Source organism: Narcine bancroftii, chromosome 8 (genome assembly GCF_036971445.1).
Source record: "Narcine bancroftii isolate sNarBan1 chromosome 8, sNarBan1.hap1, whole genome shotgun sequence".
NCBI lineage: Eukaryota > Metazoa > Chordata > Chondrichthyes > Torpediniformes > Narcinidae > Narcine > Narcine bancroftii.
In genome coordinates, this window is record NC_091476.1 from 135,968,373 (window position 1) to 135,983,125 (window position 14,753).

Genomic DNA, 14,753 nt, shown 5'->3' on the forward strand with positions numbered 1-14,753 from the left:
TTCTGATTCTAGTGTTCCCCACAGGTCAATGCCAGCACTGCTGCCTTACAGGCTGTTTGAAAGTTTTGGAGAGGGAGCAGATCACATTTACATTTGAGTTTAGAACTTAACATTTATTTATGATTGGTAGAGGGGGAATAATTCGACCAGTTAAAAGTAATTTTTTTCAAGGAATACAGAGTATTAAATGATGTCAAAAACAATTACAATAAGTTAATAATGTCCATGGAAGATTTTGACATCACATTGAAGGTTGGGAAGTGTATCAAGGTGTGAGAGATGGGAAAATTGATCTAAAATTATGAACATGGAAGAAACTAAAATTCATCAGTTAATGGCTGTAACCAGTACAAACAGGATGAGCTTGGGGATTAGGATGCAGGAAAGCAGAGTCAGCACGATTAACATAAGAATCTTCTTTGTGACAAGAGCCATCATAAGACTAAGAAAAGGAATGGTAAGGTACAATAGAATGTAGGAAGTTGAGGTAGTCTGGATCAGATAAAGGTCTCCTAGCCCTAGATAGAAGTACCAAGTCCTACATATCTAATTAGCTAACCTTACACAGATTTATACATATTAAATTAGCCAACCCTAGATAGGATGAGTCAACTCTGCATACCAAGAGACTGTAGCCCCGAGAATCAGGAAGGTGTGAATAAGGACAATGACATGATGGGACACCCACAGGATACCCCCTGGTCCTCCAAGTGTACTGAAACTGCAGGTAGGCAGGAAGGATTGCCTCTGCCAAACCCATCCAGGGGGAGAAGAATGTAAGGGGGAGGGCACTTTGATACTGAAATTGACTGTATAAAAGTTGGGTGAGCCCCAGTATGTGTGTGTATTCCCAGGGTAAGGGGAAGCACCCAACTTTGCATTGTTGTAAAATAAATGTTCTTTGTTCTCAATTTTTGTCTCGAGCAATTTCTTTAAAGGTACTTTAATTTCTAACAAAGGCTTTCTTCACTATGACATCAAGTATTCCAGATATCAGCAATATTCCAGTTTATTAGTGTCCATTTCAATGCATTTTATTGCATAAATTATGAGTGATGGAGTAAAAGGAATTCACTTCAAAATCTTTTCCTGTATTTGCTGCAAATTTTTCATGAAATCTTCATCAGAATTGTGAATTCTCAGACAGTGGCTTTCTGCAATCCAAGATGTTAGCTCTTTGCTCCTTAATTCCTTACAAGAGACCCAACTATATTTCATAGCTGTCTAATTACTTCATCAACGCTGCTTCAGATTCCCGATTTATTGTCAGATTTATGACATCACATACAACCCTGAGATTCCTTTTTTTCTGCAGATGTAGCAGAATTACCACTAATTGGTAGTGCAAGAAATAAACTGTTCATGTAACAAAGAACTGTAAACAGATAATGAATGTAAACAAACTGACTGCAATACAGAGAGAACAAAAAGAGAATTAATAAAGTGCACAAGTCAGAATCCTTAAATGAGTCTCTGATTGTGGTTGTCATTGAGGAGTCTGATGGTGGAGGGGTAGCAGCTGTTCCTGGACCTGGTGGTGAAAGGCTTGTGGCACCTTATACCTCTTTCCTGATGGCAGCAGCTAGGGCAGAGCATGTGCTCCGACAGCAGCACTCCCTGCAGATATACTCGATAGTGGGGAGGGTTTTGCCTTTGATGTCCTGGGTTGTGTCCACTACCTTTTGGAGGGGTGTTGATGTTTCCGTGCCAGACTGTGATGGTCAGCACACTACTCTGTTACTAGGGTTTCTGATGTCCTATCAAACATTCGCAAACACCTGATGACTGAAGTTTTGCTCTCTATTGACCTGGTTGGAATCTTTATATTCTGCTAACTTTTGAAGTAGACAAGCTATCAGACAGTTTATGTTGCCATTAGAATGCAAATTTATGCAATTTGCAAAAAATTAGTAGCACCTGGAGACTTTTTACTTGGTGTAAATTTGTGAAGAGCATGCAGATAATTTACTAAATCTATTTCTATTTCCACTTCAGCTGGACATTGTTATTTCACAAGAAAAGTTCCTCATTTCAAGTTAGTCTGATTGTACAAGTATAACCCGACGAAACAGTGTCTCGGTGCAAAACACACAAACACACAACCAGACATAATACACATACAGACAAAAAAATGCATACTGTATGCAGGACAAGTATTTAATCTATGCAAATAAATATTGTTTCATGAATATGAGCGTCTCAGATAGTTAATGCAAGCAGCTCATTTGGAAGTTCAGGATTCTCACTGCCTGTGGAAAGAAACTGTTCCTCAGCCTGTTGGTGCTGGTTCTGATATTTCTGTATCTCTTTCCCAACGCAGCTGAAAGATGCTATGTGCAGGGTGGAAGGGGTCTTCAGTGATTTTGCACGCCGCCTTCAGCAAATGATCCCAGTTAATCACATCGATTGGGGGTAGGAGTCTCCAGTGATCCTCTCTGCCACTCCGATCCATTTCTCTGCAGGAACCATACCACATTGTGATGCAGCTCACCAGGACGCTCTCGATAGAACTCCAAAAGAAGGTTGACATGATAGCTTTGCCTGCTTCAGTCTTCACAGGAAGTGCAGTCACTGTTGTGCCTTCCTGACAAGTGAGGAGATGTGATTCCACGATAGGTCACTAGTTAAGTGAACTCCAAGGAACTGGCTGCTCTCCACTCTCTCTACTGCAGAGCTATTGATGTACAGTGGAGGGTGGTCATTCCTGGTCCTCCTGAGGTCCACGATCATCTCCTTTGTCTTGTCCACGTTGAGGCTCAGTTTGTTACTCTCGCACCATTTCACGATCTACGAAATAAAACAGAAATTGTTGAAAGCATACAGCAGAACTAATGACCCATCTTCAGTCTGAAACATGAATTCATATTCTCCTTCTGCAGATGCTACTGACCTGTTGAGTGTTTCTAGTATTCTCGGTTTTCATTTCGGACATCCAGTGCCTGCAGTTTCTTTCCACTCTTTAATCCACAGCCATGAACTGTTTCCAAAGTTGCTGTCTTCTAAGAGACCTGCATCTAAATGATTTCAAAATTACATCCAAAAACTTTGGATTAGAAGTACAAATCTCAAAACATCCTAGTAAAAATTATATGGAGAACAGTTCCTTATCTCTGGGTACTGAGGAAGTGGTCGTCTAGGAGAAGGAGAAGGGATTCCATTCAAGATTGGGTTGCTCCATCCGAAATGACTATGTTTTGCCTTCCTATTGGTGAAGTTAGACTGTCCCGACTGAGCCAATAGTGCAAGCTGTTCACTCTACTATTTATTAAACATTATTTGTATATAAATTCCTTGGAGTCCAATTAACAAGTGACCTATTATGGACACACAACATCTCCTCACTTGTCAGAAAAGCATGTCAGCAATTGCACTTCCTTAGAAGCTTGAAGCAGGCAAGGCTATCAGCCACCATCATGTCATCCTTCTACAGGACCTCTATTGAGAGCGTCCTGGCCGGCTACATCACAGTGTGGTATGGTCGCTATGAAGAATTGAATCAGAGGTTAATCCACTGTGTGGCAGAGAGGATCACTTGGGTTTCCATCCCCCCCCCACCCCCCCCAACCATTGACGTGATCTACTGGGATCATTGTCTGAAGTGGGCGCACAAAATCGTCGAGGACCCCTATCACCCTGCACACCACATCTTTCCCATTGGGAAAGAGATACAGGAGTATCAGAGCCAGCACCTCCAAGCTGAGGAACAGCTTCTTTCCATGGACAGCTAGACAGCTGAACGGCCAGAGAAACTGCTCACTCTAAACATTTGAATTCTCATATTCACAAAACAATATTTATGTATTTACTTTTATACATATATATTTGTCCTGCATATGTATTATTTGTCTGGTTGCGTGCTGCATGTTTTGCACCGAGAACTAGAGAACGTTTTGTCGGGATCACTTGTGCAATCAAATGATACTTGAACTTGAAGCGTCTGTTAGACATACTTACCCATCCAAACATGCATGCAGTCACATGAAGAGAGCACCTTCCAAACCAGCAACCTCCACCAGAGGGAAGGACAAGGCTGGCAAAACATAGGAATGGCAGCTGCTCTCGAAGCCATGTTCACTTGGAAAGATGCAACCCTTCCTTTACCACCATTAGGTCAAAAATCTTAGCATCTTCTTCCCAACAACATTGTGGGTGTACCCAATGAGCAGTTCAAAGTTCAGATTCATTGTCAGAATACATATATGGCATCAATTGCAACCCTGAAATTCTTGTTCCTGTGGGCCAGGCAGAATTTCTACTCATTAGTACAAAAACTTACTCAAGAAAAGATAGGTATAAAAAAGGGAAAAATGTAAAGAAAGAGAGCTGCAAGCAAATTGATGATACAAAACTGAAAATAAATACCATATATACTTGTGTAAAAGTTGAAAATAAAATGGGAAGATACACTAGCTGGGAGGACAACTGGGGAAAAATGGCAGTTTTTTATGGACATTTTTCACAGGATTCAGGACAAATTTATTCCAAAGTGGAGGAAAGGCTCTAGGAGATGCAAATGGCAGCCCTGGCTAAGGAAATCAAGTGCATTATCAAGTCCAAAGGGAGTAATTATAAGATAGCGAAGCGGAGTGGGAAATTAGAGGATTGGGAAACCTTCAAAGAACATCAGAGGGTAACTAAGAAAGCCATAAGAGACAGGAAAATGAAGTACGAGAGGAAATTAGCAGATAATATTGAGGAGAATAGCAAAAGCTTTTTTAAGTATGTGAAGAGGAAGAAATTGGTTCGGTCTAAAATTGGCCCTTTGAAGATGGGCAAGGGTGAAATTATTACCGGAAACAAGGAGATGGCAGAGGAATTTAACAATGCAACTGTCTTCACCAAGGAGGATATATGTTATAGTCAGTTAGGGGGTAGTGGTCATGCGGTACCAAGAGACGTGGGGAACTTTACTGGGGAGGTAGGGGATCTAATGGATATCCGGATCCAGAAGCAGGAGGTTATGAGTAAATTGTTGGGACTGAGGGCTGATAAATCCCCAGGGCCTGATGGGCTGCATCCTAGGGTGCTTAAAGAGGTGGCTATGGAAATTGTGGAGGCACTGGTCGACATTTTCCAAAGTTCCATAGATTCCGGGGAGGTCCCTGAGGATTGGAGAGTGGCTGATATGGTGCCGCTTTTTAAGAAAGGAGGGAGGGAGAAAACGGGAAATTATAGACCGGTTAGCCTGACATCAGTGGTGGGGAAGATATTGGAGTCCATCATAAAAGGAGAAATAGCAGAACACTTAGTCAGTAATAATAGTATAAGGGCTAGTCAGCATGGATCCCTTAAGGGTAAGTCATGCTTGACTAACCTTCTGGAATTTTTTGAGGATGTGACAAAGAGGGTGGACTCGGGAGAGCCAGTGGATGTGGTGTATTTGGACTTCCAGAAGGCCTTTGATAAGGTACCGCACGGGAGTCTAGTGGGCAAGATCAGGGAGCATGGTATTGGAGGTAAGGTGCTGACATGGATAGGAAATTGGTTAAGAGATAGGAAACAAAGGGTTGGAGTAAATGGGTCTTTTTCAGAATGGCAGGATGTGACGAGTGGAGTGCCTCAGGGATCGGTGTTGGGTCCTCAGTTGTTTGTAATTTATGTTAATGATTTGGATGAGGGTATTATAAATAACATGAGCAAATTTGCAGATGACACTAAACTGGGTGGCGGTGTGGGGTGTGAGGAGGATGTAAGGAAAATGCAGAGGGGCTTGAACAGGCTGGAGGAGTGGGCGGCTAAATGGAAGATGAATTTCAATGTGAACAAATGTGAGGTTATTCATTTTGGGGGAAGTAATAGGAAAGCTGAGTATTATTTAAATGGAGACAAGCTAGGGAGTGGGGAAGTGCAAATGGATCTGGGTGTACTTGTTCACCAGTCATTGAAGGCTAGCATGCAGGTTCAGAAAGCTGTGAAGAAGGCAAATGGAATGTGGGCTTTCATAAAGAGGGGATTGGAGTATAGGAACAGAGACGCCCTTCTGCAGTTATACAGGGCCCTGGTGAGACCCCACCTGGAGTATTGCGTCCATTTCTGGTCTCCAAACTTGAGGAAGGACATACTAGCTATAGAGGATGTTCAGCGCAGATTTACAAGGTTAGTTCCAGGGATGGCAGGGTTGTCATATGCAGCAAGGCTAGAAAAACTGGACTTGTATCCATTGGAGTTTAGAAGAATGAGGGGGGACATGATTGAGGTATACAAAATCATCAGGGGGATAGACAAGGTGAAGTCTGATTACTTGTTCCCAATGATGGGGGAGACGAGGACTAGAGGGCATAGTTTAAGAATACAGGGTAGGCCCTTTCGGACAGAGATGAGAAAGCATTTTTTTACCCAGAGAAGTGTGAATCTGTGGAATGCTCTGCCACAGAGGGTGGTAGAGGCGGATTCGCTGACTATGTTCAAAAGAGAGTTAGATAAGACTCTTGTGGGTAACGGAGTTAAGGGTTATGGGGATAAGGCTGGAAAGGGGTACTGATGGTAATGATCAGCCATGATCTAAAATGGCGATGCTGGCCCGACGGGCCAAATGGCCTACTCCAGCTCCTATTGTCTATTGTCTATTGACCCCCTATTTTTTGCCAAAAAATGTTGGATTTTTCATATGTCTCATGTAATTCTTCACAGATAATTACATGATCAGGTCCCTAATTCTTCACAGATAACAGTTGGAAGTAGCTGTACATAAATATTACAATGAGGAAATTAATTTTTTGTATTATTTTGTGTTTTGATGTACAATTCATACAAGCGTTAGGTTACATTTTCTTGTTCATTGTCAACCAGCACAATAATTACCAGTAATACAATTTGTGTGATTATCACTAAGTATATCACACCACCATTTCTTATATAAGATTGACCATATGAATTTACTTCACTATCATTACTGTATACCTGTACAAATACTGTCACTACTGTAAAATTTTGAAAGCCTTAACACAACACCTCATCTGTTTGCTGTTCATAGATGTAAACAGTCACGGGTGAGAACACAGATAGGCTGAAATTCGTTAACCTTATATTACTCAATTACTGAGTCAGTGCTGGGTATATCAGACCATCATTCCTTACATATGGTAAGCTAGGTTGATATGCATTAACAATAATTCACTATAAGTACCATATCTCTGAATGGGTACTACATTAACTTAAAATTACGGAACATTTACACAACGCTTGGTCTCCCTACCATTTGCAAATGTAAACCCAGCTATGGATACCAGCCAGGTCAATTCAACCGAAATATATTGACATTAGATTATTACTGTCAGTTTTAGATTGTCAAAAAAAAGTGTTAATGCTGGAAATATTGTGGTTGCCGGTTTTGTGATGCGAGCAGGTTTGGTACGGTTGCAGCCACGTGCACCGTATTCGACATGTACTGGTAATGTACTGTAATTATGAGCTTTAAACAGATTTCACTAAGCTAGTCTGTTGGGTGTGATAAATACAAATAAAAGAGGAAGTGTAGGGAAATATTTCTTAGAATTATGATGCCTTATTTATGGCTTTTGTTATTTGGTAGGATGTGTTTTGATGCCCAGATTGTGTATTATTACTTTAGTTCATTATGTTTTTGTTCTTTATTCATTTAAAGATTATTTCAACTTCTGCTACTGATATGGTATTTTGAATTCTAGTTTGAATTTCAGCCGCTCAAAAGTAGTATCCATGTAATAGTTTACCCCATAGATTCAACATTAAAAAATGTCCATCAAATTCGACTTTTACAGGAAGATGTATGGTATTCAATAATAAATAATGTGCCAAGTAAGATTTCCTAAATGAGTCCCTGATTCAGTTTGTTGTTTTGGAATCTGATGGTGGAGGGGTAGCAACCGTTCATGAACCTGGTGCTGTACATCCTGTGGCACCTATACCTCTTTCCTGACGGCAGCAGCAAGAACAGAGGTGCAGTAGTTCGAGAAGGCAGTAATAAGTGTGGATAAATAATTAAATGCTGGCTCAGCCTGTGAAGCCCACATTTCTTGAAAGAATAATAATGAGAAAAATATGAAGAATAGCCCAGTCAACTGATCAAGCCTGCCTTGCCGATGATTTGCAGAGAAAATTTCGCTGATTTGCCTCTTCCAGGTACTGCTCATTCCCTCCTATCCCTCATTGCACTTTGAACTGGAGAACTCTATAAAGTCACCTTTCTGCATCTTTTCATTCCCGAGAAAAAGGCCCCAGCTTATCCTATCCCTTCTTATAACTCAAGACCTCCATTCCTGCCAACATAGTTGTGAATCTTCACTGTACACTGCACCCTCTCCAGTATAATGTCCTCCTTCCTCTAGAAGGGCCACCAAGTCTGTGCACAATATCCAAGTGTGGTCTCACCAACATCTTGTACAATTGTAACATGGCGTCACCTCTCTTGTACTTCATGGCCTGAAGTCAATAAATGTTAGCGTGCCAAATGCCTTCTTCACCATCTGTGTTACAGGTTGCTACTTTCAAGGAACAATGAGACCCCAAGGTCTCTCTACCACACTCTCCAGGGCTCTACCATTTACTGTGCATGTCCAAGTCAATAACATGGATGCCTTCCTTCTGGACAGACTGAACATCTTCTACACACTGTTCAACAAGTAAATCAAGCTGACGCCAAAGAAAGTTCCATATTCCCATGAAGAAAAGGTTGAGGTGAGGAGAATCTTATCCAGGGTTAACCCGCCCAAGGCAGTGGGATCCAACAATGTATCTGGTTGGGTACTGAAGGACAGGTCTGGCAGAGGTCTTCACAGACATCTTCAACACATCACTGCAGCAGTCCATTGTCCATATGGGTTTCAAGGGAGCCATCATCATCCTGGTACCCAAGAGGGCAACAGTAACAGTCCGTAATGACTACCACCTTGTGGCACTCACCTTCATCATGCTTCAGGTATCTTGTGATGGAATATATTAAAGTGCACCTCCCAGAGACACTAGATCCATTTCAATTCACCTGCAGATGGAACCATACTTCCACTCCATCCTGACCCACCAGAGAACAATGCCTCAAATGCCAGGGGCTCTCAAAATCAGGGAGGACCCCTACCACCCTGCATGCTGCATCTTCCAGCTACTCCTTTCAAGAAAGAGATACAGAAGTATTAGAGCCAGAATCACCAGGTTGGGGAGCAGCTTCTTCCCATGGGCAGTGAGAATGCTGAACTACTGCTAAAACAACTCTATGAGACTATTATTTATTAATAAAATTTATTTTAATATATGTACATATGTACTGTGTATATCACACATGTCAAACTCTGGCCCGCAGGCCAAATTTGGCCCGTGATATAATTATATTTGGCCCGCAAGATCATATCAAATATGTATTAGAGCTGGCCCGCTGGCTGCCATGCACAGCTAATATTACAAATCCCAGAATGCTTTGCAAATGCGTTGGCGCCGGCCCGTCAGCCCGCTAATCGCCCCCACCTCCTCTCTTTACTTTCATTGGCATCTGGGACCTGTCGCCAAACTCACATGTAATAAACCCCTTACGAAAAATGGTCAAACGAAAGACAGAAAACAGGACCTTTCAAGACAGGTGGGAGGGAGACTATATGTTCATCATTTTAAAAGACAAACCTGTTTGTCATTGAAGCAAGTTGTTATTTTTTTGACTTGTTGGCTTGTGGAAAAAAAATACATTTAAAAGGAGCTTAAAGGCTATAGAGAAATATTATTTATTGAATATTTTATTTCTCATTTGTTAATGCTTCTTCTGGAAAGAGTTTAACCAAAACTATTACTAAACATTTATTTTAATAAAAAAAAGTTTAACATTACATATGTTGAAAGAAGAGTAAACATGCAGATGTTGTTGAAAATTTTCAATAAATATTTAGTTTGGCCCACGACTTAGTCCAAGTTTTTAATTTTGGCCCTCTGTGAATTTGAGTTTGACACCCCTGATGTATATGTATCATTTGTCTGTATGTGTGTTATGTCTGTACATGTGTTTGCACTGTTCTGCACTGTACATCAGACAACACTGTTTTGTTGAGTTGTACTGGTACAATTGTGCGATAGTACAGATTCTATCACCAATGTGTATATGTACATATGTACAGATTGTAGTGTAGGATGACTGTGATTGGCTGAGAGTGTAGCCACACCTACTGGCAGGTCTTAAAGGATTGCTCCTAGCCAGACCAGGTCATTCTGGACTGGTCGATCTATTTGTGATATGTTCCAGTCTTTGAGTTAATAAAAGCCTTGATTTGGATCAACAAGTCTTTGGTTCTTCCGACGTGCACTACAAGTTGGATGACAAATAAACTTGACCTTATCTTGGTTTAACTTCCTAAAATACAGCAGTTCACACCTGAACAAAAATGCTGGAGAAACTCAGCAGATCACACAGCATCTTGTGTGTTTTAAATGAAGGCACAACATCAGCCACTCTCCAGTCTTCTGGTACCCTAACCATAACTAACAGTGATACACTTATTTACCAGCACCCCTGCAATTTCTTAAACAACAGGGATCCTTCCATAAAAGGAGCAAATGAATTAGACAGAGCGAAACAAGAGGTGAACCAGATGAGGTTTTTTTTTGACAATGCACCAGTTTCTGGATATTAACTTTCATTCATCTAGATTTATTTAATTACAAATTTAGATTTCACAGTTCCCATGGAGGGTCTCATATCACAAGGTCATGAGTTCATTTCTCTGGATATTGATTCAGTAGTCTGCAGTAGCAATATTCTTTGTTTCTGTAATTTCTCCCTCTTTTCACTCATTGACCTGTCAGCAGTTGGTGACAACTTAAAGAAATAAAATAATCCTTTAAAGCAAAAACCAAGTCCTGAAACTTCAAAGTTGAAGACTGAGATTAAGCTTTGGGTCATAAACATTCATTTACATGCCTCGTGCCTCTGGACACGTGCTCCTTCCCAGACCTTCCCCTCACCATTTTATTCAGGCACCTGCCTACACATTGCACATACCTTGATGAAGGGCACAGGCCCAAAATGTTGGTTATGATTTTTTGTCTTAAAGTAGGCTGGGTGACCTGCTGAGATTTTCCGGCAACGTATTTCTACCACAATCACAGCGTCTGCATTCTTTCATGTTTCCTATTAATTTATATGTCCCTAGTTTACAAAAAAAACAGTTATAGACATAAGTAAATGTATGTTTCCAACACAAGGTTCTCCTGACAAAGGTTAGACAAGTTCAGTGGATGTGCAGAGTCCCCAAAACTAATGATGGCAAAGCCTCACCTCCATCAACCAGGACACGCCAATTCGCTGTCAGAGCCAAACTTCAGTCTGCCAAGAACGTCAATGAAGGTTCAAAGAGAGATGCTTTTTCATCATGTTTTCACCCTCTCTCCTCCTCCCCTCAAGTTTCCACCTTCAATTGATCCTCCCTTTGCAGTTAAATCCATTGGAAGAAATAATGAACCAGTGTCACTGTCTCTTCTGCTCAAGCACCTCTGTCTGCGTGGCTCTAATTGTGCTCAGCTGGTTTAATAGGGAGGCTCCCCTTTCACACATCTGGCATCACTCTTATGAAATACCATAACTTCAAATTGTTCAAGGGGGAAAGTTGCAACATCCCTACTGCTTCATGAGAAGCACTGAGCCCACCACAGCTCAAACTGGAGCAGAGGCATCAAAACCCTGGAATCTCCTCGATGTGCATTCAAGTTCAAGTTCAGGATTATTATCATCTGGTTGCACAAGAGCAACCTGATGAAGCAGCGTTCTCTGGTTCTCAGTGTAAAATATGCAAACACACAACCAGACATGACGCATATATAGACAAACCATATATATGCAGGACAAATATACATATATACAAATAAATAAATATGGTTTCGTAAATATGAGAGTCTCGGATGGCTATTATGAGCAGTTCATTTGGTTATTCAGCCTTCTCATTGCCCATGGCAAGAAGCTGTTTCTCAGCCTTTTGTTTCTGGCTCTGATACTCCTGAAGCTTTGGAACTAGCTCAGAATCTCACAATCAACCCTTCTATCTGTTCTGTCAAACACTTTGCCAAGCCGTGGCAAAGTTTGAGAGTGCCATATTAGCCTCAATCATTAAATCAGAATCTACAGAACTACAGAAGTAGCAAATTATCCTTAACCCCAAGCAACTGCCCAAAAAGATAATTAAAGGAGCTCTTACCTAAACCATTCCCATCATTCAACAAAAGTATATTCAAAGCAGTCCATTGGTAGCGGTATAGTGTGGGAATTTTCAAAACCTGTCCAAACAAATATTATATTCACTGGTAGGTGATAAAGCCCTGCATATTGGTAGTGTAGTATGCAATAATTCCATGTAGCTTCTAAGACTGATTATTTAAAAAATTGTTCAGAATGATCAAAAGGTTTTGATTTTTCAACTATGCAAATGAGTTGTAATTTTGCACATTGCACAGCAAACCATCTGTGACCTCAGTCAAACAATTGTCTTTGTATTGTCAGTAAATATCTAGAGCTTTTCAAAGTAAGCGCTGTCAAGTTCACTGATTCATGAATTATTTAGTATTGAATAACTAACTCAAGGCAAAGCTCTGACAAATAACTTTGAAAAATTGCCTCATTCAATTGGAAATGATATATACTCCCTTAAAAATCTCTTAAATATCCCTTTTTTGAAATATTTATTTTTTTGTTTTTCTCTTCGCTGCTTCTGAACATTATTTGCACTGACATTCTCCCACGTATCTATTATGTGAGAAGGAGAATGTATGCTTGAAGGCTATTTAATCCAAATAGTTTTATCACTTCCAAGCCCAACTTCATTTTATCTTGATGTCCACCATCTGAATTTTGTCTTACCAGCTGGGCCAGTCTGCTTGGAGAGAGAACCGAGAACTCCACAGAAATACTGAGATCAATGGTAATGTCCCTTGATGCATTAGTGACCAAGGCAGGAAGGATAATTAATGGAAAAAAATCTGGACAGGGTATAAAGTACAGAGAGCACAAGTGATACAGGATATTTCCACTCCTCTCTATCCATTTCCACAACACTCCACTCCTCTCCTCTCCACTCCTCAACACCTCATCACTCCCCTCCACTCCACTCCTCAACACCTCATCACTCCCCTCCCCTCCACTCCTCTCCTCTCCACACAACTCTTCTCCCCTTCTCTCTTCTCCTCTTCCCTCCACTTCACTCCTCTCCCCTCCTCTCTGATCCACATCTCTTTCCTCTCCACTCCTCTCCCCTCCTCTCTGCTCCACATCTCTTTCCCCTCCACTCCTCTCCTCTCCACTCCACTCTCTGAGAGTTTGCCTCAGACCTCCATCCCCTAAAATGATAAGAAGACAAAACTATTTGATTTAGTGTATAAAAGTAGAAGACACATCTTTCTGTTTTTTTTTCCTTTGTGTGAAGACATTGTTTTATGGTTTTATTGTATTGTATATGTTGAATGTTTATTGGTTTTGGAGGTGGGTGGGAAGGGGGAGGGAGGGAAAGGGGAAAAAAGGGGGGAAATGTCATTGTGTATATTTAATGAGAAACGTTTGTACATATTTTGGTTGTTATGGTTCACAGTGTGAAAAATCTAAAAAAAAATTTAAAAAAACTCCACTCCTCTCTTTGGTGGAAGACAACATATGATAAGCCTCTACCACTTATCAGAGAGCTATAAATGTTTTTTCCTCAACTTTAGTTCAGAAACTTCATGATTTATAGTGGAAGCTGATAGCTCTTATTCAAAATAAATAAATAACATCTTAATCTTATCCTGGACTGATAAAAACTATGGATTATAGGTTAGTATTCAATGTCATAGTTGGAAGTTTTGGTTACACATGGTGGTACAAATGATCCATTTCATCTACTGCATGTCATTGCATGAATCATAAATTATATTTTAAAAATAGATTTGAATGATTTTTTTTAGTGTTTGTATTTAATAACTCAGAGACGAGTGAAAATGACCAATAGCAATTTGGGAAGAGATACATATCTGCTTGATTTGAATTTCTCCAAATTATGAAAGTTGTTTTTCAAAAGAGAAAAAGAGGGAGAAGGGTTAACTTCCAGATTGCTAACACTAGTAAAATGTCAATAAATCGGCGAAATGATCTCTTGCTTATTCCCCAAAGTCTGGAATGTTCTTGGCAGAGTGGCAATCCCCACGCTCGGTCAGATTGCAGAACTCGATCAAATCAGTCTCCCTTTTGTGAGTTGATGAAGAGTGCATTTCGAGAAACAGGAGTGCTCCATTAAAACAAAGCAGACATGTATTCATTAAACATCACACAGCTTTGTGGGAATAAGCAATTAGATTGACTTGGTCTTATCAAATCACTTACACATGTTGAATCAAAATGAAATGTAACTGATAGACATCAAGACATCATGCTTTAAACCTTAGATGCACCACCAAGTATTTTGTTGCTCTCAATTAGATTTCTGAAATTCAAAAACAAATACTTTATTAAAGTGCAAGATTTGTATCCATGATATTATGCATATTCCAATGAAGCCATCAGCTCTCAATCCTTGAACTAAGAATTGAATTCAGTGTGCTAGAGGAGTAATGTTGCAAATTGCAACTGACAACCAAGTCCAGAGTTGAAAGCATTTTTATGCAATTTGAATGGACTTGAGGTATATAATACAACAGCTTTATTATTTTGTATGAAGCAGGGAAAAGCTTTTTCTTCCCTCCAATGTCCTCGTTTATGGAAGGGAAAGATGTCAGGTGACTACACATTGCAGCAAAACCAAAGTGAACATTAATTCTTTGGACAGGCAGTGGAGGCAATGATG

At 40.4% G+C, this 14,753-nt stretch overlaps 1 long non-coding RNA gene across 2 annotated transcripts in view; it reads left to right on the plus strand.

The window, feature by feature from the left end:
• Positions 1-12,839, plus strand: part of LOC138741854 (uncharacterized) — a 43,764-nt gene extending 30,925 nt beyond the window's left edge. For both annotated transcript variants that reach the window (XR_011343820.1, XR_011343819.1), the window contains exons 2-3: positions 8,456-8,655; positions 12,806-12,839. This is a non-coding gene — a long non-coding RNA (uncharacterized lncRNA). The remainder of the gene's footprint in view (positions 1-8,455; positions 8,656-12,805) is intronic.
• Positions 12,840-14,753: the final 1,914 nt, after the last annotated feature.